At 45.5% G+C, this 17,405-nt stretch overlaps 1 protein-coding gene across 1 annotated transcript in view; it reads right to left on the bottom strand.

The window, feature by feature from the left end:
• Positions 1–13,785, bottom strand: part of EXTL3 (exostosin like glycosyltransferase 3) — a 118,123-nt gene extending 104,338 nt beyond the window's left edge. Inside the window, exon 1 of the mRNA XM_058670070.1 lies at positions 13,721–13,785. The gene's annotated coding sequence lies outside the window, so the exon portion shown is untranslated. The remainder of the gene's footprint in view (positions 1–13,720) is intronic.
• Positions 13,786–17,405: the final 3,620 nt, after the last annotated feature.

The following is a 17,405-nucleotide window of genomic DNA, read 5'->3' as shown; positions in this document are numbered from 1 at the left end:
GAGTGGAGGACCTCAGAGGGTGGGAAGTTCAAGGAGTGTGCAGGCTGTGGCAAACAAAGATAAAGTGAACTAAAACATTCACAAGGGTTAACGGTGAGATATGAGTCCCCTTTGGTGACAGAAACTATATATTTTGGCAAATTTTGATGAGTTGAAGAAGAATAAAATATAAAAGTGAATATTTTGTTACAATGAGACAACTGACTTACACAAGATGTATTTCATAAAAAAAATAGGACCCAGTACGGTGGCCTAGCAGTTGAAGTCCTCACCTTGAATGCGCCAGGATCCCATATGGGCGCCGATTCTAATCCCGGAAGCTCCACTTCCCATACAGCTCCCTGCTTGTGGCCTGGGAAAGCAGTCGAGGACGGCCCAAAGCCTTGGGACCCTGAACCGGCATGGGAGACCCTGAGGAGAAGCTCCTGGCTCCTGGCTTCGGATCTGCTCAACTCCAGCCATTGTGGTTACTTGGGGAGCGAATCATTGGACAGAAGATCTTCCTCTCTGTCTCTCCTCCTCTCTGTATATCTGACTTTGCAATAAAAATAAATAAATATTTTTAAAAATGTTATTACTGCAATATTTTTTTACCAATAATCTGAAATACAGACTTTCCAGTTTGCTAATTTAACACTAAGTTTCTGGATAGCAAAACTGCTATCTTAGGATTTTATGAAATTGTGTCGCAGGGCCTAGGAACCCCTTGTGGTTCAGTAGGCTAGATTAAGATCATGAATCTAGGTATTGAAATAAAAAACTCAAATTTTGTTTGTTAAAAAAAATCTTGAGATCTCAGTGACCATCTAATTAAGCAATCCAAGTTACTGGCAACAGTTTGCTCAAGAGCAGTTAGAGCCCCTGGAGCGATGAAACAGCAAGGAGCTACTAGATAAGGTTCTTTCAAGAGTCCAGACTAGAAGACAGAGTTGAGAGCAATGGGACATCTGTACTTTTTGTTTTAAGAAGATCACCCTTTTTTCTAGGATTTATTTATTTTTATTGGAAAGTCAGATTTATAGAGAGAAGGAGAAACAGAAAAGTTTCCATCCACTTGTTCACTCCAAAAGTAGCTGCAACAGCGGTAACTAAGCCAATACGAAGCTAGGAGCCAGGAGCTTATTCCAAGTCTCCCATGTGGGGGCAGGGTCCCAAGGTCTTGGGCTATCTTCTACAGCTTTCCCAGGCCATAAGCAGGAAGCTATATGGGAAGTGGAGCAGCCTGGATACTAAACAGCACCCATATGGGATGCTAGCGCATGCAAGCAAGGACTACAGCCACTAGACTACCACGCTGGGCCCAAGACATCTGTACTTAAAAGACCTCATCCAACAGTAACATTAGCCATTTGCATTTTCAAGTTCTATTCTTATATTTGATAAACATTGCTTACAATTATTGAGCTGAAGGAGAGAGAGAGAGAGAGAGAGAGAGAGAGAGAGAGAGAGAGAGAGAAAGAGAGAGCTGTATTGATCCTCCATCCCCTGCTGACCAACACAAAGAGTGGCCAACTCAATCCTGGTCTGCCTCTTGGGTGACAGGCTCCCAAGTCCTTCAGCCATCACTGCTGCTTCCCAGAGTGTACATTAGCAGAAAGCTGGAGTCAGAAGCAAGCTGGGACTCTCATTTGCAAAGGGGGTAAATCCAAGTGGTTTCTTAGCCCCTATGCCAAAACAACTGCTTCCTTATATGCCATTCTAGAATCAAGTTTCTGGACCATGTTATTGTAGTCTTGTAATATCCACCTTTATAGAAATATGCTACTCTATTTGAAAAGTATATTGGTCTTTCTAATTGAGCAGATTGGTCTTTCTAATTGAGGGTATTCCCTGCAAAATTATTCACTGTCCTTCACAAAGAAAAAGGGGGGGGGAAAGTGGGAGTTTCGCCACCTTCAGCCTCCCTTGCCTGAGTTTTCACTTCTGAGTCCTGTGTATTAGCTATGGATTCTAGGTTCTTGAGCTAGACACCTCCTTCCTCTTTGCCTCCCAAGTGCTCTTTCCCAGCCTTCACACCATCTAGCTGACCGTGGCTCAGGAGCAAGGAGAGCTGCTAAGATTTGAAGAAAGAATCCACCAATCAGTGAATGACGCCTACAGAGTGACAGGTGCTGTAATAGGAAGAGTGGGGCAAAAAGACAGCTAGCAGTGCCCTCTCTTCCAGGATGGGCAGAAAGGCTCAAGGAGGACCTTGCCAAGGAAACAACACTTCAGCAGTGTTCTGAAGCCTGCTTTCTCTAAGCAGAGAAAGTGAAAACAATGGTGTATTGATCTGTTTTCTCTTGTTTTAACAAAATATTTGAGGCTGGGTAACGTATAAAGAGAAGACCTTTGTGTGGCTTACAGTGGTAGAAGCTGAAAATCCAAGAGCCCCACTGGTTCCACTGCTGGTGAGGGTCTTAGAGCAGATGGTATGGCAGCAATTACTGGGCATGTGGAAGAAATCACATGGATGGGAGCCTAGAGAGGGATGGAAGCCAGGTCTGCTCTTCCTTAACATCTTGCTCTCTTGAGAATTTACTCCATGAGACAAGCAATCATCTCTTCCTAAAGCAATAACTGCAGTGACCTCTCCACCTGCCTCTAGGCCTGACCTCTGGAAAGATCCCATTACCTCTCCCACCCCCACTCTGAGGACCATGCTTACAACACATGAACCCTTGAGGGATACACTCAAATCATAGCAGGTGGGAAGCAGAGAAGCAAGCAGTGAACAGACAAGCAACAAGTGTGGTCCAGGCTGACTGTTGGTGCCATAAGCCATGGAGCACTTCTGGGTGTGAAAAGAACTTGGAAAGGAGTCCAAACCAGTGAGAAGGGGCCAGACCAGGCACCATATAGCCTAAGAACAGAGGGAAGTCTGGACTCTACCACCCTGGCCTATCTAGCAATTTTTTTTTCCTTTTGCTTTATTTTAGATTAGGAATTTGAAAGATAAGTTCTGTGAACAGAGGGAAAAGTAACTGAATACAAAATAAACAAACAAAATTGCAAGGACAGAAAAACAAAGAGTACAAACAGCCCAGGTATCTAGGTCTGCAATCACTTCTAGTCCCAAACTGATTTGAGCCTTGGGTAGAGTTCCAAGTCTTGTTCCTCCGTTCAGCCTGGTCCATGCTGATACCCGAAGAGCCTGACACAGCTTTTGCCCACTGGCAAACTGGACGAGATTTGTACTTCTTCTAGATCATATCTCTTAACAGTCACCCATGGGAAGTGTTGCTCACTCCAGGGTTGGCCGAGTTTCCATTCCATTACTGCCCCCGGGAAGGCCCAAGAATGTTGTGCTCCAGGACACGGGTCAGCAACTATTTCAGTAGAGGGCTACTTAACAAACATTTTAGTTTTTGCCAGCCAAGAGCATTTCTGTCACAATCACTCAACTCTGCAACTGTAGCTCGGAAACATCCAAAGGCATGAATGTGTTCCCGTGCAACTTTATTGATGAATGTATAAACTGGAATCTCAGACTGTTTTCTTTTTTAAAGATTTATTTATTTGAAAAGCAGAGCAAACGATAGAAAAGAAAGTTGAAGCACGCAGAGAGAAAAAAATCTTCCATCTGCTAGTTCACTCCCCAAATGGCTACGACAGCCAAGGCTGAGCCAGGCTCGGCCAAAGACAGAATCCAGCAGCTTCCTCCAGGTCTCCCATGTGGGTGCAGGACCCAGAGACTTAACTATCTTCTGCTGCTTTCCCAGGTGCAGGATCAGAAGTTCAGCTGGGAGCTGGATCAGAAGGCGAGCAGCTGAGACTGAAAGCAGTGCCCAAACAAGATAGATGGTAGCTTAACTTGAAATGCCGCAGTGTTGGTCCATCACATCATTTTCATTTGGCGTGAGATATTATTCCTATTTTACCTATCATTTTTAAATGTATGACTATTTTAAGTTCATGGATTTCAAAACAAAAAAATGAGCCATATTTAATACCTGTATTATTTTTTAAACTTGAAACTAGTAGTATTAATATATGCCATTTGCTGAGCAACTACTAGAGAGAGTTGCTATTAAAATAATGTTGGTAGTCAGCTCTGTGGCTGGTCTATCAGGCTGAGCCTCTGCCTGCAGAGGCAGCATCCTAAATGAGAGCTGGTTCAAGTCCTGGCTGCTACTGCACTGGGAAAGCAGTGGAGGATAGGCCCCTTCTCCTACATGGGAGGTCTGGAAGAAGCTCCTGGCTTCAGACGAGCCCAGCCCTGACTACTAAGACCACTTGGAAAGTGAGCTGGTAGACACAAAATTCTTCTTCTCTGGTTCTCTTTCTGTCTCTCCTTATCTCTGTGTATCTCTGCCTTTTAAATAAAAATAAAATAAGGGCATGGCACAGTGACTCAATTGGCTAATCATCCCCCTCCAAGCACTGGGATCTCAACTGGGACCTGGCCACTTCCCATCCAGCTCCCTGCTAAGGGCCTGGCAAAGCAGTAGAGGGCAGCCCTTGGGATCCTGCACCTGTGTGAGAGACCTGGAAAAAGTTCCTGGCTCCCGGCTTTGGATCATCTCAGCTCTAGCGGCTATGACCTCTTGGGGAGTGAACCGGTGGATGATTTCTGCCTTTCCAAAATAAATAAATAAATAAATAAATATTTAAATAACAATAAAATAAAAAATAAATCTCAAAAAGAAAAGTAAGTCAAGCACATAAGAGTGCCTAATGTGACCAAAGACACCAAATGCTTTCACTATTATTAGTACTTATCATTTATACATACTTTCTCTTTAGTTGGTAAAATAAGTATTATAAAGTAGATTTTAATATCCCACTGAGAATCAGAAAAGCAATATGTGAAAATCACATAGGTAGTCAGTCTCAGAGCTATGATTTGATCCACCTTTATCTCTTTCAAAGGACAAAATTACAATAATGTAGTGCAAGACCCTTAATGAACTTTTTGATTCTATACTCAGGGTGCTCTTCACTTCATGTGTCAATGTCCTGAACAGAATAGGTGGGCTTTACAGTCAAAGGTCTGAAACAGATAGAAACAAAATCCAAAACCAGACTGATTGTTTCAAAGCCACCTTCTTTGTAAACTGGGGAGAGACCAAGCAACAGGAAAACAAGTGTAGCTAACCACTGACATAATTGAAGTAACCACTGATTACTACCTTTTACATGTAAGGATTATAGCAGCTGAGACTTTGTAATGATGAAATGTGGCTGTTATCTCTCAAGCTCTAATTTTTTAGAAGTTTAGGCAAACAGCTTAGTTTCAGCGTGATGATAGGAAACTTGACTGACATTTAGAGACTGACCTCACTCTGATTTTTGGTTTAGTCCTTGGGGGTCCAAGGATAGGAGCTTAGTCCAAAACACTAGCCTCCTATAATCGTTATTTAACATCTGATCTAAAGTCATGCCTTCACACAGTCTCCTGTTTGCTTTGTGTGAAGCAGACTCACTAGCTGGTTGTCAATCCCTGCATCACCCAGCAGCAAGACGCACTGTCATCCCTGAAGAAGCCTATCTTGTTTCAAGATCAGCACAGGACCTATTCCATTGTCTGCGAAGTTTAAATGCTTGTAGGATGGTGCAGCTCTTACTTCCTGTCAAGGGACCCCTCTCCTTCAGGAGGCCTGGGTTCAGGTCAATGAGACCTTGTCCCACTCCCATTTTCAATGCTGCCTATTTTTCCAGGTTCTTCTAACGATGCAACTTAGGGGAGCTTCCTGGATGCAATGTATCTGGACTCGTAGCACTCTAAAATTCTAAACAAAAACCACTTCATATATTCATCAGTTGGTCCAAATAGTTCCCACAAAAGTTAAGAAGTTTCTTGGCCTAAAAACCATTCATCTGCATTATATTTTCCAAGGTGGCACACAGTGTTTTTGAAGATATTGTCCACAGATTATCTTCAAAATTATATCCAACAGAGTCTATGTGATATGCCTTTCTTTGAGATTAGTTCCAGAATAAATAAATAAAGTCCTCTCCAAAGTTGAATTTGTATGCAGAATCAGAAAGGATGGAATCCAACCTATATCCTTTTCTATCACGGCTGCCAAATTCCATCCCAAACTCTCACCTCTAGTGCCAACAAGACTTTTTTCTGTTTCACTATATTTTCACAATTCACTTTTATGTTTAAAAAATTTTTTTTAAGATTTATTTATTTATTTATTTATTTGAAAGATAGAGTTACAGAGAGAACTTCCATCTGCTGCTTCCCTTCCCAAGTGTCAACAATAGCCAGGGCTGGGCCAGGTTGAAGCCAGCAACTCCATCCAGGTCTCTCATGTGTGCATGTGTAGGGTTCCAAGCACTTGGACAGGCTCATTAGCAGTGAGCTGGGTGGGATGGCAGAGCCACTGGGACTTAACCCAGCGCTCATACGAAGTGTCAGCAGTACAGTCTTTTAACTTGCTGCACAACACCACCAGCCTTTTATGTCTTACAATTTAACAAATAGCTAGCACATACTCACGCTGCATGTCTCCGACATACCAGGGACATCTCCAACAGGCCCGTCATACTTACTTGTGTGTCCACATGGCAGTCTTCCTCTACCCCAGTCACAAGCCTTTTGAGGGCAAAAACCACATCTTACCACATTCTTCTCTCCTGCTCCTTGCACAGGATTCACACTGAGCTGGCACTTAGCAGTTCCTGAATTAATACAGTAACAGATTTCTAATTGAAGGGTTTCTGATTCTCACAATGACTCTTAGGAAGTTAGACATCAACTGGTACATGTGAGAGAGGCTGAAGAACAAAAATGGCAATTTTGTGTGGCTGAATGAGGGAAGGCGCAGAAGCCTGTCACAGCAGCAGAGCCGCATTTGCTTTTCAGAAGTCTTGCCTGTGCCTGATAACCTTGCTAGCTGGGTCCCAGCTGGGCGCTTCTCAGGGAGGATTTTCCAGGCCATGTGCCAGGGGAAGCTATTAGGTCCAATAACACCATATATAACATACCATGCCTAGAAAGTCCTCTGCCTGGCAATACGCCAGAAGAGGGAGTGGGGAGGAGAAAAACTGCAGTCTGAATGCAGCCTGGGCTCTCAGGTGCACACCGAGATGCCTGCATAGCACATCAGGTGTCTTCAAAAAACTTAGTGAGCATGCTTACTGTGACTCTCATATCTGGAATTCTTTTCTTGCACTAAGACAAGGGCCTCTGTGCAGCTGCCTGCGGTGCTGCCTGCCAGATGAGTGTAAATCAGTGCATTTCTACTGTACTTGCTGTGATCCTCCATGCAGGCATGCAGACTTCAGGCAGCTCCTGCACTTGCTCTGTTGGAGGACTAGGGCTCCAATCCCTGTACCCTGTAAGTCCTTAGCTCCAAGTCCCAACTAGAATCCTGCAATTAACTCTGGGCAGCTGACTCATTTGGATTGTTATTCTCTTGGCACTTGCCACCATCCCCTTCATCTCAAATCAACCCTCTCAACTCCATTTTCCCACTGACCCTTGCAAGAAGCTAAAGCATGTTTCTGTGACAGGAGTTTATTTCCAAAGGCAATCAGCAAAGCATCTAGAATCAAACTGGCGAAATAGAAAAATTGAAAATTCGAGAGGATACTTGACACAGCATCAGTCCTCAAATATTTGATAACGATTTCTAATATAACACTGTTTTCCCATCGAAATATCCAGACGACCAACGTCCAAATTCACCTGATAAACACCTGAATCTCTTCAGTCATTGTGAGCCGATGAATTTGCTGTAGCAATCTAATAAACGTAGAAAACTTTACTTGCAGCTGGCACTGTAGTGCAGTGCCAACATCCCTAATGGGACCGGTTCAAGTCCCAGCTGCTCCACTTCCAAACCAGCTTCCTACTAATGCACCTGAAAAAGCAGCAGAAGATGGCCCAAGTCCCTTGCCCCCTTGTCCTTTGGCCCACGGAAGCCCTGGAGGAAGCTCCTGCCTTCAGCCAAGCCCAGCATCCAGTTGTTGCAACCAACTGGGGAATGGATGCGGCAGACCAAGATCTCTCTGCATCTCTCCTTTGCTCTCTTTCAAATACATAAATTAATCTTTAAAAAAACAAACAAAACAAAAAAACAACAAAAAAAAAACTTGGTTCACTTTCTGCCCAAGAGAAAGCCAGAGCACAGCCTTGCCTGTCAGCCTCCAATGTCATTGTGAGTACCAGGCACTGGGTGTTTGGCAGGAAAGCACATGTTCTGGCTTTGCATTTTCAATCTGCCTAAACCTGCTTAGTGACCCTGGGCACACCGCTTGGTAACTCTGGGCCTCACTGTTCTCAAGCATAAAAAAGAAAAAAGGGAGGGGATGAAGTAAATGCCATCTCTTCTGTCTCAAAGCTTCACGCTTCTGTGATCTGTCATCAAGGAATCCAGCCGGCACTCTTTCCCTAAGCTGGATTCTACGTAGTTTTTGTTTTGTTTTTAAATTACATTTCCTGGTCTTACGATAGATTTGTCACAAGTTTCCAGACATTGTTAATCTGATCACAGAGTGATAAGCAGAAGGTTTTGTGTGTGTGTGTGGTGAACACACACAGATGTTTTCCTTTTAACCATGCTCAACGCACAGCTCGGCGGCACTCAGACCCTGCACACGGCTATGCAGCCATCACCACCCTCCTCCCCATCTCTGAAGCCTTTTCGTTTTCCCCAACTAAAACACTGTTCTCACTGAAACAGTTCCCCATTTCCCTCGCTTCCCACCCTGGCAAGTCTCATTCTCTCTGTTTCTACTAATCTGACCATTCTAGGGGGTCTTATACAAGTGGAATCATCCAGAATTTCCTTTTGTAACTGGCTCATTGCACTTAACCAAACAGCTTCAGGGTTCATCTATGTGGTAGTCTGTGTTAGAATTTCCTTCCTTTTTGGAAGTAATTTGGAGTAATTCACCCCTATCCAAACAGACCATACTGTGTTCAATTATCTGTCCATGTACATTTTGGTCACTTCCACATTTTGGTGCTGTGAAGAAGGCTGCTATGAACTGGGTGTAGAGATGCCTGTTTGAATCCATGCTTTCAATTCTTTGATATTTAAGCCTAGAAGCAGAACTGCTGATCACCTGTTAATCTGGTGTTTAATTTGCTTAATTCAAGGGGACTTTGAAATTCACAGAGAGAACTGCTTAAGAAGTCAACGATAGGCTCTTACTGCCATGCTGGCTCCTGAAAGGTTTTGCCAAGGGTGTAGATTTGTCTGGAATGGCTTTCTTGCCCCAATCTCTGGACCAACCAGACCCATCTGCTATTTCAAAGATGTACACTAGATACTGGGCCTGGCTTTCACATGCCCTTTAGCATCAACTTCTGTTAAAGGAGCTTCATAATGTGCAATTCGTTGAGTTTTTTAGAGTATCAGGGATGATATAGCTAAGGTACCTGATAAACACAAAAAGAAACTACTGGGCTGGTATTGCGGCATAACTGGCTAAGCTGCTACCTGCAATGCCCGCATTCCATATGGACGCCAGTTCAAGTTCTAGATGCTCCACTTCCTTTTTTTTTTAAGATTTATTTATTTTTATTGCAAAATCAGATATATAGAGAGGAAGAGAGGCAGAAAGAAAGATCTTCCGTTCTTTGATTCATTCCCCCAAGTGACTGCAACAGCTGGAGCTGAACCAACCCGAAGCCAGGAAACAGGGGCTTCTTCTAGGTCTCCCATGCGGGTACAGGGTCCCAAAACCTTGAGCCATTCTCAAATGCTTTGCCAGGCCACAATGAGGGAGCTGGATGGGAAGCACAAACCAGCATCCATATGGGACCCTGTCAGGCACAAGGCAAAGACTTTAGCCGCTAGGCCACCGCACAGGGCCCCAGCTGTTCCACTCCTAATTTAGCTCCCTGCTAATTCAGCTGAGAAAAGGAGCAGAAGATGCGCCAAGTGCCTCGGTCCCTAGTATCCATGTGGGAGGCTTGGAGGAAGCTCTTGGCCAGCACTGGTCATTACAAGCATCTAGGCAGGAAATTAGAGGATGGAAGATTTTCTTATGGTCTCTCCTTTTCTCTATATGTAATCCTTTTAAATAAATAAATACACAAATCTTAAAAAAAAAAAAAAAAAAAAAAAGGTAAGTTTGCAATCTGCATCTTTAACAAAAAGAAAGCACTAGGAGCACTGGAAATGTGCCAAAGTTGGGGTCAAGTGCTCCTTAAACTAACCTAAACAACCTAAATAGCATTTATTTGCAAGTGACATGGGAAACATCTGATCTGCGTACTTTTAGTGAGCCATGAATTTATAGTTAGATTTGTTTATGAGTCTGTCTTCCCATAAATCTCTAGGCTGTGGGCTTACAAACATCTGCAGTCCACTGTGCAAAGCCATCTTGCTCTCAACTACTCCTTCTAAATTTTCAAATGGTGCCCCTGTAGTTCTTTTCGTGTATTAATGATTTCTCAGATTTTAACTTCTGTGTATATTATCATTCCCAGGGACCTCATGATTGGACTCACTAGTTAAGGTAATTATTTTCCTTGTTTGAAGCTTTCAAGGATTTGTATCTTTTTAAAAATACATTAATTTATTTTTATTATAAAGGCAGATCAGATGCACGAAGAGGCACAGATCTTCCATCTGCTTATTCACTCCTCAAGCGGCCGCAATGGCCAGAGCTGAGCCAGTCCGAACCCAGGAGCTTTTTCCAGGTCTCCCAAGCGGGTGCAGGGTCCCAAGACTTTGGGCTGTCCTCAACTGCTTTCCCAGGCCAAAAGCAGGTAGAAGGATGAGAAGTGGAGTAGTCGGGACATAAACTGGTATCCATATGGGATCCTGGCGCTTGCAAGGTAAGAATTTAGTCAATTGGGCCAAGTGTGGTAGCCTGGTGGCTAACATCACTGCCTTGCATGCACTGGAATTCCATATGGATGTCGGTTCGTGTCCCAGCTGCTCCACTTCCCTTCCAGCTCCTTGCCTGTGGCCTGCGAAAGCCTAAAGGGCAGTCTAAAGCCTCAGGACCCTGCACCTATGTCAGAGACCCAGAGGGGGTTCCTGGCTCCTAGCTTCAGATCGGCTCAGTTCTGGCCATTGTGGCCACTCGAGGAGTGAGCCAGCAGATGGAAAAATCTGTCTCTCCTTCTCTCTGTAAATCTGATTTTACAATAAAAATAAATAAATATATCTTAAAAAAAAAGAATGCCCTCTCCCCCACTTGATCTTTTTTTAATAAAACAATATTTCTTTCTTTTGAAAGAGTTACAAAGAGAAAGGGAGAGATACAGATCTTCCATCTGCTGGTTCACTCTTAATTTATTAAGTATTTTTATTTTTGATGATTTTACATAGTTGATTAGGGTGATAAGGGTCAAGGGCTATAACAAGGTAGGTGAGATCACCATTTCCACATTCTCTTTTTTTCCTTCCTGTATCTGGGGGAAGGAGGGAGACAAGGAGAGAAGCCACACCCAGCCTCCCAAATGCTTCTACACCCTGGGATGGAGGACAGCCATCCCAGGGTCCTAGGTGTGGGGCATGCTCTGAGGGTCCTGCTCAAGAGGTTTTGACAGTTCAAACGTTCTGAATTACTGCCAATCTCGCCACTCCAAGCACGATAAAATCTCTCCAGAGTCCACTGCCCTCTCCCCCACCTGATCTTAAAAAAGGAAAAAATTAGGGCCAAGTACAGTAGCCTAGCAGCTAAAGTCCTCGCTTGTACACCTGGGATCCCATATGAGTGCCAGTTCATGTCCCAGCAGCCCCACTTCCTATCCAGCTCCCTTTGTGTGACCTGGGAGAGCAGTGGTGAACAGCTCAAGGCATTGGAACCCTGTACCCACCAGGGAGACCTGGAAGAAGCTCCTGGCTCCTGGCTTCAGATTGGCTCAGCTCTAGCCGTTGCAGACACTTGGGGAGTGAATCAATGAACGGAAGATCTTCCTTTCTATCTCTCCTCCTCTCTGTAACTCTGACTTTCCAATAAAAATAAATAAATCTTTTTTTTTATTAGCCAATTGAGTCACTGGACCAGGTCCAACGATTTGTATCTTTTTTCTCACAATACACAATGCTTTGCAGTGAATATTATTATTATATGTAGAAAACAGAACTATTTTCCCAGTAAAACTCATTGTACAAGCCAGCAGTTCATGTCACAGTTTAACAGAGAACTGTCACTTCTGCAGGGAAAATACGTTGAGACAGAGTCAATGCTTACTAGGAAATTCTGGTTGACGAAGATTTTTAGCAATTCCTAGACTTACTACTTTCCTTAGGTATAAGTAAAGTGATAACTGTTTAAATTCTTTTTTCTTATTTTTCATTATTGAGACAAGAAGTTAACAAAAAAAAAAAAAAAAAGGAATCTACTGGGCTGTCAGCAAGTGTCAGCATCCTCATATGGGCACCAGTTCACGTCCCAGCTGCACAATTTCCCATCCAGCCCCTGCCTGTGGTCTGGGAAAGCAGCAGAGCATGGCCCAAATCCCTGGAACCCTGCACCTCCATGGAAGAATAGAAAAAGGCTCTTGGCTCCTGGCTCCAGATCAGCTCACTCTGGCTGTTGAGACCATTTAGGAAGCGAATCACTATATGGAAAATCTCTTCTTTTTCTCTCCTTCTCTCTCTGTAACTTTTTCAAGTAAAATAAAATATTTTCTTTTAAAAAATGGATGTGCATCAGTTGCTAGCATTTTACATTTGGAGGGCACAAATATAACTGTAAGAATTCAATTCTCTCCATGACAGAAACGTTTTAGAACAAGGTAGCGTCCTTTCCCTTCTACAGCCTTATATCAAGCTCATGTGTGAATTACCATCATGTTCACCTAAGGCATGTGTCTTAGCTTGATCCGCAACTATAATCTTTACCACTCAATAAGAAAATGCTTGCATTTCATGAATAAACCCATCAGCTGATACAGGAACAGATCTATATTGCAGAGTTGAGGGTTTTAAAGCAATACAGTTTTTTAAAGAGTTAAAAACCATAGAAGATAGAGACCAGAGAATGCTGCTGCTTTGCAAAGCGGAAAGTGGGCAACGGTGATGCCCCCTCAGCACTCTAGCCTGAAGTGGTCAAGCTGGAACCGGACACTAACTACCCGGGGCAGCGCTGCGGGCATTAGAAGGCAGGTTGAGTGGACACAGTTACCCAGTGCGACCCAGAAACTGCCCAAGACAGACCGTCACCAACGAGCCCTCGCCTTTCCGGGACGCCTCCTTTCCCAGCGCTTCCTGTCTGCCAAAGTTTACTTTTTTGGAAAGCTCCTGTTGGGTGCCAGATGGAGGTGGAGCGGCGGTGCTGGGTGGGCCGGGGTGTGATGCCGGGGACTGCCCCGGGGCAGCTCTGCGGAGCGAGCTGGGTGTGTTCTGGCCGCCCCCGGCGTCCTGCCTCGGCGAGGCCAGTCCTGACCCCGGGTCCCTCGGCCACCCCGCGGCGGCAGGGGCGCGGCAGGGGCGCGGGCCCGCTCCCACACACGCCGCCTCCTACCTGCTGCTGGAGTTCCCACGCGTTCGCAGCCCGCGCCCTCCCGGGCTCACCCAGCCCCACCCCGGAGGTCACACCCACACCAGCGGCCGGAGAAGAACGAACCCACCGGGGGTGCCTGGCGAGCGACCCCCGCCCGCGGACGGCCCCCGCCCCCCGCAGCCGGGGAGACGGCAGGGGCGGGAGACAAGGACCGAGACAAAGAGTTTAAAATAGATCCCTGCCGGCGAGCCCGGGCTCCGGCGACCAGTGGGCGAGTCTCTCTCTCTCCACGGAAGCAGCCCACGGCCTCCCCGATTCGCACAGCCGAGACCTCACCCACCCCGGAAGCGGCCTTCGCCGCAGGACCCCCTACCTGGCCACACGCACCCACAGGTGCCGACCGAAGACTGAGGCGGCCGGCGACAGCGACACCCGCCCGCGCGGCAGCCCGGCCCCGCCCCCTCGGGCTCTGGCCCCGCCCCCTGCTCCGCCCCGCCCCCGCCGCGGCCCCGAGCGCGGTGCATTGTGGGAGGCGGCCGCGCCACGCCGAGCCTGCGCTGACCCCTGGCGGGCGCCCGGGCAGTGGCGACCCAGGGCCCGCCGCTGACGACGCCACCCTCCCTGTGGGAACCTGAGGAAAAAGCGAAACACCTTCAACACTTGAGAAAGCTTTGGAAGCTAAGGAAGTGGGGGATGGAATCACTAAAAATGGCAACACGAAGCGGTGGCAAACCCTGATGCAGGCGGGTTTGCGTTTCTGGTGACACCGCAGATCAGCCTTCCTCTGGAACTCCACAACTGTGTAATCTGGGATTTTTTTTAATCTTCTGGATACGGGGCCCCAAAGAAACAGTTCACATGAATTGAAAAGGTAAATACATGAAGATATTCATAGGGGAAATTTAAAAAAAAATAGCACATGGCTAACCAGGTAAAAGGCTTGCTACTTGGTAATGCCCAGATATTTGGGCACCCACCACCCAAATGGGAGACCCTGATGAAGCTTCTGGCTTTTGCAGCTATTTAGGGAGTGAACCAGCGAAGGAAGATTTCTCTTTCTATCTATCTTTCTCATCCCTGTTCACTTCTCTTACTGGGTGAGCGAGACAACGACAGAAGATGAGGAGCTGCTTCCCCCATGGGAACCCAGAGGAGGACATGTATGGGCGCTTGTAGGAGCAGGTGAAGCTTGCAAGAAACAGGACCTAGATAAGGAGGAGGGTGTCCTGTTGTCTACCGCAGATCTTAAGGGCCTGCGCGGGCGTCAGGAGCTGGAGCACGTGGTCTCCTGCCTGGCCAGACCCAGCTGCATGCCTGGCCCTCTGCTTTCCGTGGAGTGCGCCAGCACCGCATCTCCTCAGCAAGCCCTGATTTTTTCCTAGGCTGACTTGCTCACACTCCTGTTGCTTCCAGCTTAGGGGTGCCTCCTCAGCTCTCAAGCTCTTCCTCACAAGGCATAAGGCTTTTCCTGTCTGGCCCTCTTTACCATCATGTTCATCTTGCCATCGCTGAGTAAACCCTATTCATTCAGGATTTTAGGTCTTTACACACTTTTTTCCTCATAATGTTTACTTTTTTCCATAGCTGTAGAGGTCTACTTCCAGACTAAGAATCAAGTCACATCTGTAGTTTTATTATTAATATACATTTTTTTAGCTGTCATGATTTATTGTGGTAAAATATATGAGGGGTCTGGTGGGATGGCTCAATGGCTAAATCCTTACCTTGCAAGGACCAGGATATACTATGGGCAGTGGTTCATGTCCTGGCTGCACCCTTCCCATCCAGCTCCCTGCTTGTGGCCTGGGAAAGCAGTAGAGGATGGTCCAAAGCCTTGGGACTCTGCACTCACAGGTAAGAATTGTAAACTCATGGCTCCTGGCTGCAGATCAGCTCAGCTCTAGCCATTGTGGCCATTTGGGGAGTGAAGCAGTAGATGGAAGATCTTTGTGTTTCCTTCTCTTCATAAATCTGATCTGCCTTTCCAATAAAATGAATGAACAGGGTTTAGTTAGAGGTGGCAATCTGAACAGGGTAGTGAAAATATTAATATAAAGAAGATCATGCAATATTTTCCTTTTGTGTGTAGTTTATTTCATTTAGCATGTTTTCAAGATCTATTCACATTGGAGCATGTACCAGAATATCAGAATAGGGCCTGGCATTATGGCACACCAGGTGAATGCCTGTTCAGTTGCTCTACCTCCAATCTCACTCCCAGCTAATGGTCTGGAAAGACTGCACAAGATAAGCCAAACGCTTGAGCTCTTGCCATCCACATGGGAGACCAGAAGTTTCCCAGAACCTGGCTTCGACCTGGCTGAGCCCTGGCTGTTGTGGCCATTTGGGGAGTGAACTAGAGAAAAGATCTCTCTGTAACTCTTTCAAATAAAAAGTAAATCTTTGAGAGAAACAAAAAGATCAGAACGTAAATTCTGTTTATGGTTGACTAATATTCCATTTTATGTATATACCCTTTTTAGCTAGTTCATTCGTCTGTTGGTGGTGCCTTGAGAGTGCCCTCCACTTCAGGGCCACTGTGAATAATGTTGCTATGAACACTGGCATACAGTTCACACAGGTTCTCCCCTCCACATGATCTACTTTGGGAGAAAATTTTGTAAGTTTTTTACTTATTTCATTTGAAACACAGAGAGGAAGAAACAGAGCTCTTCCTTAGACTGGCTCACTCATGAAACACTTGCAACAGCCAGATGGGGCCAGGGTGAAGCCAGGAGTCAGGAACCCCATGCAGATTTCCTCCGTGGGGGCAGGGACTCAGGGCTGGAGTCATTACTCTGCCTCCCAGGGTGTACAACAGCAGGAAGCTGAATCTGAAGTAGAGTGCTCAGGAGTCAAACTAGGCACTTGGACAGGGGATTTGTGTGTTCCAAGCAGTGACTAAAGTGCCACATCAAATGCCCACAATATGTGGTAAATCTTATTTCCGTTGTAGACTGAACTAGCTTCTATTTGTCTTTCAGAACCCTTCATGAATAGATAGTAAGAAACATGAGCCTACTACAAAACTTGTTTCTGAGTGAGGCAGGGATGCTTGCACATCACTTCTCAGAACTGCAGACTTACCCAGTGGGCTGTCATTAAGAATGACAAGGATTGGGCGTGGCCTGGTGGCTAAGGTCCTCGCCTTGATCCCATATGGCTGCTGGTTCTAATCCCGGCAGCTCCACTTCCTCTCTGTCTCTCCTCCTCTCAGTATATCTGACTTTGTAATAAAAATAAAATAAGTCTTTAAAAAAAAAAAAAGAATGACAAGGATTTAAGGAAGCAGAGCCTAAAGAAGCATCAGGCTGCTGCGGCTATCCTGGAGATAGCAAAAATGAATCTCATTGTACACCCATTAGCATACACATGCAGTCATTCTCAGAAGTAAAGCCTGTGCAGATACCCAGGGGGAAGGCAAATGAAGACTAGAAAAGAACAGGAAATAGATGAGTAAAGAGGAATTAGAATCATCAGTCAACAAAGGGACTGACAAACACTAATTATTGTTTGAACATACGATAGAACTTACCTGAAGCCACCAGATCACTACAACAGTAACACATTTGGTCCAGGGAAGACAAAAAGGACTTGGAGATGCCAGCATGCAAGTTTAGATTCCATGTGCTTTTATATGACATAAATAACACAGCATGCTGCTTGCAATGCAGGTCACTTGCGCATATGTTAAATGCCATGATTAGCCTGAATTTTCTCAAAAACAGCTGGTCACTGCTAATCTGCCTCCTGAGTCACTGAACATCTCATTTTCTTTCCCCTGCCCCATAGCTTTGAGGTTTGTACTGAATTTTGATAGTCATTACGGGGTTATTGTGAGACATTCCTATTTGTGGACCAAGGAGTCCCTCTCTGACTCTAGCCATGGGCCATTCCCAAGCAAAATTAGGAAGCAAGATGCCAACATCTTCCTTCTGTGTCATTCAAGGCATGGGAGATTCACAATAGAACGGTGAAATTCTAGGCGAGTGGGACTCGGCATTTTTGCAGGCACTCCTCCAATCGTATCAGAGGTGCAGCATGCACTTAGCCAGGCT

The sequence above is a fragment of the Ochotona princeps genome, chromosome 11 (genome assembly GCF_030435755.1).
Source record: "Ochotona princeps isolate mOchPri1 chromosome 11, mOchPri1.hap1, whole genome shotgun sequence".
Taxonomy (NCBI): domain Eukaryota; kingdom Metazoa; phylum Chordata; class Mammalia; order Lagomorpha; family Ochotonidae; genus Ochotona; species Ochotona princeps.
Note: the sequence above shows the minus strand (reverse complement) of the source record. Positions and strands in the feature narration are given on the sequence as shown.